This window comes from Ictalurus furcatus, unplaced genomic scaffold, assembly GCF_023375685.1.
Source record: "Ictalurus furcatus strain D&B unplaced genomic scaffold, Billie_1.0 ctg6, whole genome shotgun sequence".
Taxonomy (NCBI): Eukaryota; Metazoa; Chordata; class Actinopteri; order Siluriformes; family Ictaluridae; genus Ictalurus; species Ictalurus furcatus.
The window spans coordinates 78,833-88,435 of NW_026521049.1; the positions used below are offsets into that span (position 1 = coordinate 78,833).

General features: G+C 38.1%; 2 long non-coding RNA genes across 3 annotated transcripts; one reads left to right on the forward strand and one right to left on the reverse strand.

Annotated features, from left to right (window-relative positions):
- Positions 1–4,041: 4,041 nt before the first annotated feature.
- On the reverse strand, positions 4,042–7,468 carry LOC128604633 (uncharacterized). Its single transcript, XR_008385225.1, has 3 exons — positions 7,338–7,468; positions 4,690–6,581; positions 4,042–4,421 (listed from the first exon to the last, which is right to left on the reverse strand). It is a non-coding gene; the product is annotated as an uncharacterized LOC128604633 (long non-coding RNA).
- On the forward strand, positions 5,611–8,713 carry LOC128604632 (uncharacterized). 2 transcript variants are annotated; one of them, XR_008385223.1, is made up of 4 exons: positions 5,611–5,674; positions 6,001–6,644; positions 6,812–8,381; positions 8,580–8,713. It is a non-coding gene; the product is annotated as an uncharacterized LOC128604632 (long non-coding RNA). The 2 variants fall into 2 exon arrangements; XR_008385224.1 differs by lacking the exon at positions 5,611–5,674 and having other exon boundaries at positions 6,011–6,093; positions 6,232–6,644.
- The last annotated feature ends 890 nt before the right edge of the window (positions 8,714–9,603 follow it).

Here is a 9,603-nt window from a genome sequence, read left to right on the forward strand (position 1 = left end):
TTGGTCAAATGTTAACCCCACCCCCACTCCCATCCATTTAATAGTTATAGTTGAAATGAAGCTATCTGGCAGCCCGACATTCAGGTCTCGCCCTCGGCACTTACTGTAGAACAGCGGTGCTATAGAGGCGCAGACCACATGCCAATTCTCTCTCTCTCTCTCTCTCTCTCTCTCTCAATGTTCCCTAGTTTATAACTTATAACCTTGGTACCCAAAGGTTCCCCCTTTTTAATGTAATTTAGTTCCTTTTAATTTTGTGCCAGATCAACAAAAAATCCTCCAGTATGTTTATCCCTGAAAAGAAAATGAAACAGAACACACACACGCTGCTTGTATAATAGAAAACAGTTGACCTGTATTAAATGACTCAATGTTTTTAAGTCTGTTTTTACATCTGTTACGTTTCCGCCGGTGGATGGCGCTGCGGCGTCGAAGCGCAAAGACTGCTGCAGAGCGCGCGTGCACGAGACTCTGACATATGGACACGCGCGGCTCGTTTGTTTTGATTTACTTCCTGTCCAGGTATTGGCTTATGTTCGAGGGTGTGTCTTTATTTCTCCAGGTGTCTATGCTTTAGTTTAATTATGTTGGTTATTTAAACCCCTCGTGTGGCTGCGCACTTCGCGCAGTATTATAGTTTGTAACGTTAGTAGTGTTTAAGGAGTATAGCGTTAGCGCTGTGTTAGAATGCGTGTAGCATGCTAGCGGTCTCAGTTCCATGTTCTGTTTTCGAGTAATGCCTAGACTGTAGTTCCATGGTTGATCCAGCTAGTCCTGTTCAGCATAGACCGCGTTTCTTGTGTTCTGTTAGTTTGTTTATCAATAAAGACGGCGCTCCTGCGCTTACTTCCTGCTAACTGTCCTGTGTCGTTACATCATCACATTCCTGTCCAGTGAAGTGATTATTTGACAATAATAATAATCATCATCATTACTATTATTATTGCAACATAGTACATGCGGTCATACACATTAGGGTTAGTGTGCTACATGGGATACACAGTGTTCATTACAAAAGCCATTAATGTACTTTTTGAGTTCTAAATGAAAAGTTCAATTCATATCTTGCAGGAACTTTATTTATCTAATTCTAAAGCATCATTGTTATATTTTTTTCTGTCACAGTGTGATGGCAATATTTTGATGGGTGTGGAAGGCCTCACGGACATTTTGTATTAGTAGTGTAAAACATATGCATTGGCTTACATATTGGTAGACATGCAAATTTAAAAAATATACATGTAGGAAACACTTAAGAGACATCTATATGTAACAAGAAAATGAAGGAATGGGATAGGCTGACTTAAACATCTAGTTATCTAGTTGGTGGCTGTGGCTCAGGTGGTAGAGCAGGTTGTCTAATTGTAGGGTTGGTGGTTCGATTCTTGGCCCACATGACTCGAAGTGTCCTTGGGCAAGACACTGAACCCCAAGTTGCTCCTGATGTCAGGTTAGCACCTTGCATGGTAGCTCTGCTACCATTGGTGTGAGAATGGGTGAATAGTTACGTCAATATTTGTGTAGGAAAGTTCCTCATATTCAGAGTTGGGCTAGGCAGGTGCTCAAGTTGCTATGATTTAATAAAGCAGCATGTCAGTTACATTTATGTTTTTAAATAAGAAGTCATTCACAGTGCATATACACTATATAGAAAACACAGTCACCCACTATTTATTTAATAGCGCATTGTGCTATTCTGTGTGTCGCATTTTTATTAAATTAAAGAGACCAGAGTGGGGCGCACGGTGGCTTAGTGCTAAGCACGTTCGCCTCCCACCTCCAGGGTTGGGGGTTTGATTCCCACCACAACCCTGTGTGTGCGTAGTTTGCGTGTTCTCCCTGTGCTGCTCCCTCTGTCCAAGGACATGCATGGTAGGCTGATTGGTATGTCCAAAGTGTCTGTAGTGTATGAATGGGTGTGTGAATGTGTATGTGAGTGTGCTTTGCGATGGACTGGTACCCTGTCCAGGGTGTTCCCTGTCCTGTGTCCTATGATCTCTGGGATAGGCTCAAGGTTCTCTGTGACCCTGTATGATAGGAGATATAGAAAATGGAAGGGTGGGTGGATGGAAACCAGAGCGAAATTTCATTATCCTGAGTATCCAGTTACACAAATGGATATGTTGGAATGGTGAGTTTAGATTTGGCTAAATAAATCATACAATCTAGAAACAAGCAAGTGGGATATAATCAGTGGTTGATTTTAGACACAATCATTCCTGATATTATTAATAATACTGCTGTTGGTTTGAGTTGAGCACTGACAATCAAAATAAAAGAAGAAGAATCCAGTATTTAGTGGTTTGTTGTTTTTTTAAAAGTGGAGTGATAAGAAGAAATCCTCAGAGACTGCTACAGTGTCCTCTCAGGAATCCATGGCTAATCATAGGCTGAAGTGTTTCAGAGACATTCTGGACACTCTGTGTAATCAGAATTTCTTTATTGAGTCTTAGTTACAGATTATTGAATATGTTGCATGTTAAATAAGATTCTGATACTAACAATGGGAAATGTTGATTTAAGAGAATGGAATGCTCTGAACCTTGATGAGCCATAATAATAATAAAAAAAGTTCACATATTAAACAAATTAGAAAATCCCATAATTGTCACAAATAAATAAATAAATTTAAAGCCCATTAATATTTGGTAATGTGCTGTACTGAGAATCATCATTCAAATTCTCAAGCAGGTAAGTGTTTAAGGGAAGGAACAAAGTTTAAAGTGAACACATTTATGCCAGTGAGTAAAACCTCATTCTTACATGATCTCAGCACTTTCTGTGTTTTAAACATGCTTCCAACCATACAAAAATTCATCATGACTGATGACTGATTGGCTTGGAGGTGACAAGGATTCTGAGTATTGTTCAATAAAGCTGATGATATATCTGCAGTGAAAACTGTAAAGGTGTACAGATGAATGAGCAGTTGTTACAACCAGGATAATCTGAGTGTTTTGTTTTCTACTATATTAACCTAAATTCTCACTATCCCAGAAAAGCTACTGAATATACTTTATCTACTGAATAATATTTGTGAGAGAAACTTAACTAGCATTATTCTACCAGTAAATCTAGCTATTGTTTTAAACTCAAACCGAGGTATAACTATGCTAAACCCAGAAATCAAGAGGCATGTTTAATACATCAATCACATAGTACATATAACAGGGTCTGTACAGATGCTTCATAATGAAATTCCAGGACTTTCAAGCACTTTTCAAATATTGTGTATGCTTTTGTTTTCATGGACTATACAAGAGATGTCATTCAAACATATTCTTTATTTCTTCTTTTTAAATTCCAAAAAATATTATTATTAATAATAATAATAATAAAAACTGCCAATTTTAATATAGCTCCTTTTCCCAGCCGTGATGGACTAAATTTGTATTTCCCAGGCACTGATTCATCTTCACTATAATGTTAAAATACTCCAATTGAGTGACAGGAGCACTGTGTCCACACGTTTCTAGATGATGTCATGCGCTAATTAGCATATTCATTACATCATTACATCGTACTTTCATTCTGCCTAAAGTCAGCCCTTTACAGCCAAATTCCCAATAAAGCTGTTTTCATTTACGTATTTTTTCTGTTTCTGTTGTCAGACAACAGGATGAATATGAAATAGTGACTGAACCACGGCCCAATAAGAGACTACATGTTCACCAGCAGTCACTTTCAAACCTTTTCCAAGCTGCTGATCTACACTGCTAAAATTCTGATTTTATAACCATGACGTCATCTGACTAAACCACCACACACATAAGTTAAAGACAACGGGTGCACTGTGATTTCGTGCTATATTTCCATGTAAAATAATCTCTCAGAGAGAAAGTTAGAAGTGAATGAACGTGCTGCTCCTCTCTGCCCCTCACTGAACAGAGTAGCTGCAGAGAGAGGCGTGTCTCCGGGGGGAAAGCAGGACCTCACACTCACCGGGCAGTACTGGCCATTCTCTTCTACAGAAAGTAGCTAAGGTTTGTCTAAAAAGTCACTAGATATGACGCTAGGTGCTTTTTTGAAAACGTTGGAGGAGGGTCTGCAGCGGGGAGTCCTATTTTGAGTGAAAGGATTGTATTCATGTTCTATAGAAAATAAACCCTTTAAAGTTATTTAGTGATTTTGTATTTATTGACTTTTTATCATTCAAGCACGTTTTAAGCCTTCATCTCTGTAATCTTCTTCCCTATTTGTGGATATTGTTGTATATAAAATATACATGAAATAAACACGAGGGAGACCTAGTATTAGTAATATGTAATCTTATTGAGAATTCACCGGTCTGGTGCACTGTATGAACGGATGTTTACCTAAGACACAACACACAGCAAACCATACATGTATTTGATTAGTGCGGCAGGCCTCAGAGCGTAGGTGGACGGCCAACTAAGAGACACACACACACACACACAGGCCTATGCCACCACGCACACACACACAGAAGGAAAACAGAACATTATAAGAATAATAAAAGGAGTATTAAGATATTATAAGGATAATATAATGATATTATGACATAGGGAGTACAGTAAACCACTTGCAAGCAGTATAACCATATATATATATATATATATATATATATATATATATATATATATATATATATATATATAACAGAAATGTAGAGCAAATATGAAAAGAAATTATAAACCAGAAATACAGAAGAATGTGAAAGAAACTTACTCATAATATACTTGGAGGTGGGGAAGAGTCTTGTCTCACGAGAAAAGGTCAGGAGTAATACAGACGAAGGCCTTAATTTTTAAGAGAGAACCAAGAGGGGCCATTTATAAGGGTAGTTGAGTCACGTTGCACACGCGAGATAACTGTGAGACCAAGGTCTCTCCGAAATGTTGTGTCTCGTACCTCTTTCAAACCTAATGGTGTTTGGAAAAGGCTCTTTTCAAAACATACTGGTAATTTTGATGAGCCCTTTCTAAAACAGAATGGTAATTTTGATAAGCTCTTTCTAAAACACATTCGTGTCTGGGTCATCCTGACCCTAAGAAAACTGTATAAATAGAAGAGCTTCAGCTCTGGTTTTTTAGATAACTTCTGAGAATTCTCATCGGTGTGGATCTCGTGTGGTGGAACGGAACCAATAAATCTGGAACCTTGCTTCTTCTCCCTCACGGCTGTTGTCTTATTTTTCTATCTCCAACTGGGTTTGCAGATGTGAGTATTTGCTTCTATGTTGAATTTTTAAGTGTCTTCAGGTAATAGGCTAAATTTGAGCCAGCAATATTCTCGAGTGAAATAGATGAGGCCACCTAGGGAACACATGAAGTTATGTAGGAGCAGTGATGAGAATGAAATGACTAATGAGATTAGAAAGACATTAATAATGTTACTATTAGCAGTAAATTTGTGTACTTTATTATGATAACTATACTGCTATGTACATGATATAATGTTAATGTGTTAATATGTTTTAAATGTGTTTGTGTGCTGTCCTTATACCGTGTCCAGGTCAGTCTCCCCGGCGCGCGCACAGACATATATAGTCAAATCGGAGCAGCGAGCCATAAGATCTGTTATGACGTCACGTTCAGAGTTCTATAAGTTTCCTGATGGTATGCTTGACGGTTGTTCCCTTTATGACGCCGCGAATGTCGAGGTTTTTAAACGTTGTGGTATCAGAGCTGGCCTCTGTATTCATTTGAGCAGGGTAGTATTTAATCATTGGTCTATCTAACCTTTTCATGTGGTTAGTTTCTTTGTTTGTTCATCTGTCGTGTTTAAGAATGGACACTGAAATAATATATCCAGATATCTGTACAGCTGCTGTGTGACAATGTAAACTTAAAAAACCCAACATTTCCATGTCTAGAGAAGAGGGTGCGTTCTTTAAAAATTAAATCATAATGATGATGCTGTTAAACAGTTCAGAAGCTCCGTGTATTGTCCTTGATACGTGAAAACTAGACAATGCACAGTAATAACGCTGATGAGCTGCGTCAGTGTAAAATAGCCCAAACCTGCCTTCTGTTTCAGGCGGCGTTGTGTTGGATGGAGCTTGACTGCCCTCGTGTGTCCAAACTCGGGAACGGCAGTTTCCCAGAAGGGGTATTCTGTTCCAAGTTTGTGGTAGTTAGCCAAGAAATATTACATGATTACTATTACTCTCTCTCCCCTTTTTTAAACCCGTTCACGATAATTATTGTATACATTACCTTTATTTTTGTAATCTTCTTCCCTATTTGTGGATATTCTCGAGTGAAATAGATGAGGCCACGTAGGGAACACATGAAGTTACCTAGGAGCAGAGTCTAAAATATCTTTTTGAGGGACCTCAAACTATTATCATTTGCTATACTATTGATCATTACGTTAAGTACATCTTATTCGTAAAAAGTACTTAATGAAGATAATATACTTTATATTTTTTTATGTAACCATTCAAGTATTTGTTGAAATGCTTTTGTTACTGATAAATACATGTACATTTAAATTGATTTTGTTCTGTCTGTGATTTTGTACATCTGGATGTTCAACTGGTCTCAGATCAAGCATCCTCCTCTGTACTGACTCCACTATCCCCAGCTTCATCCCATTCATCAGATTCCACAATTGTCCTGGAGTCCACAAGAAAGAGGAGGAACCCAACAGGGTTAATGGACCAGAATGAAGCAAGACAGGTAAGCTTTGAATAAATGCATTTAAAATCCTCAATTACATAATTGTTTATTATTGATACTTATCTGTAGAAGTGTTTTGTAAATGTATTCTCGGCATAAAGGAAAGGCATTAAAAATCCTCTTAAATTTCCATGAGCATGTCATAACAATGTAAGATGTTTTGGCAGAAAGTTGATTGTGTTCTGAGGGCCAATCCAAAGGGTGAGGAAATCTTCAAGGAGTATGAAAAGACCAAAACACTAACAGATGGTGAACGTCCTGGTTGCAGACATGTTAGAGCTACATGGGTAAGAATTGGAGGTCACTTCCCTCCCTTTGTCATCACAACAGATTCATGTGGCGCAGCTAAAGAATGCTATTCTGTGTTGCTATAAAAGGGGAATTTATCCTTTAACTTCTTGCAAAACATACACGCTTGCAAAGTAAATTGATTTATTTGAAAGGATGATTCCATCGTCAAGACGAATTATGCACTGGGAATTGTGACACTTTTTCCATACCTCCAAGATCCTTTCTCCAAACATGGATATGTAAGTTCTGTCTGAAAACCCAAACCAGTGTGTTTTTATATTTTCTTCCCTTTTATAGTTTTAAAGTTAAAATGATCTTGTTTTAGATGAGTGTTTATAGGTTGCTCAGCTTTGTATTTTCCACTTGTTTTTGTAGTGTTATATAGTCATTGTGTGAACTTACTGTGTTGAGTAATTCATTCTTGAAGCCAAGCACGAGATGCCTCTCTTTGGGTCTTTTCTTAAACAGGAACACTACTATGATCCTGAGGGTAATAGTGGCTTCATTGCATGGAGGATCAAGACAGTTCAACGTAACACCTGTGCTGGCTCCCGGTGTCATTCCAAGACTGTTCTTCAGGATGGTCCAAAAACCAGACGAGAATCTCTGTTATTCTGTCAACAGCAATTTGGTGAGGAGTGCAGGGAGGCGATATCTACGATACGATATTCCACTGATGAATCTGTGGTCAAAGAGAAGATGAGCGACTTTCCAGTATCGGCAGAAGGTGGTCGGTGAGGATGCACCATCTTCAGTCCTGGATTTGTTCCCTCGTTTCCTTGATGTACCTGGATTGGTAAGAAAATCTTTAGCTTTGGAAATAGTTTTGAAAAGGAAATTTTCTCTGTAGTTATTAAATGAGTTCACTGGTACAGTAGAGAAAGGAGTTGTTCAATGATCACCGTAACACCAACAGGCCGGTCCAAACTGAGAAATTCAACGTTCTAATCTTTTATATCCCAAATGTATGCATAAATAACACAGCAGATCTTAATTTTTAGTATTTGACCTTTTATCCATTTATGTCCGTTATGTTTAAACCTGTATAAACCTTGTTTATAGATCGACCAGGATTTCTCCATGATGTTTGGTGACGAAGTGTCTCAGAAGTTCCTGGCAAAGTGGTCAATATTCTTCAAGCCAAAAATCATTGCAGACTGCAAGACTCTTAAGAATATGGGCGAGCTGCTGTCAGGAACTGAACCTGAATCTGAGGACTACAATGGTCAGTATAAACTGTTTTGTATTTTAAAAATGTTCCAGTCTTTAAAAAAATAATTAAAGAGAGATCATTTAATTATTTTGTGATGTCTTTACGATGGGACAGCGATATGTCCTCAATCCTTTTGCAGCTGCATCTGCTCCCTCTAACCTCAAGAGGCCAGAAAAAAAATATCCAAGATCAGTTCAGCTCAAGCAACCAGCCATCTTGTGAGATATCTTAAGGTATGCAAAAGTTACTATTTAAACATCAGATCTTAATTTTAGGAACTCTTGAGGTGTAGATTATTTTGGGATTCTGAGACCTGCATCTCATTTTGCTTACTCCACCTGCAAACAAGATGTGACGGTGCTAGTGATAATGTAAAAAAAACATGCAGTTTTATTTTCATATTTATTTTATGTCCCTTTGCTGACCTTCAGGAAGGAGCCAGTGTGACTACCTTCATTGAGAGTGCTGACACAAGACAACCATTCCTCCTCTGCATCAGTGAGCGAAAGAAGGATATCCCAAAGTTCTACGTTATTATCGACCAAAAGGCGATCCCATGTAAGGCACACACATCAGTGGCAGCTTTTGATGAACTGTTCAAAGTTCACTATGTCTTCAGTTTCTCATATGATGAAGCTCTTTGTAATTTCTACACATTTATCCAAACCACTATCTATAACATCGATGTCGGAAGAGCAAAGGAGAGCCCGCGTGTTAAAGAACTTCGAGCATGATTGCTGCAGTGAGATTAACAGCCTTGAAGATGTTCACATGTTTTGTATGTAAAGCACACCTCAGAACTTGTTTGGTTCTTCGTCAACATTTAAAATTTCAACATGGTTTATATCTTAGCAAAAAGTTACATTTAAAATGTGGAGAGCCAGGTCGCCCGTTATCATTTTGTACTTATAGTGGCTTCCGAAAACACCTCAGCAAGGTACATAGTCACACTATGGATCAAGAGATTGATACTAATCAGGATCTTTCCACTCAGGGACAATATGAAGGCGGAATGTTCAAATGATCGCCCAAATTCTGTTGCCACTTTACATACTTCACAAAGTTCTGTTGTTACAAGTCAGCTATCTTCAGTGTGTGGATCAATTGTTGCTCATTTGCAAGCATCAGGTCTTTCTGAAAGTGCTGTCCAAACAATTGTTTGTTCAATGGAAGAAGTTGTTAATGATGTTAAAATCCAAGCATGAGATGCAGTTCTTAAAACTGATACTCCTGAAAGTACAAGTTCAGACACTTGTAGAAGAACTGAACACTGTTTTGATCAATTAAGTAATCCTTTTTCAGCATTAAACACTGAGTCAAGGAGACATAAATATTATGATGAGAAATGGGAAATAGTTGAACCTAAAGAATGTGTTCTTGGGGTGAGAATGGATTTGCGCAGAGATAGAACTACAGGCAGGTTCCCGTAACGGACAAGTGCATGTATGTACCCAT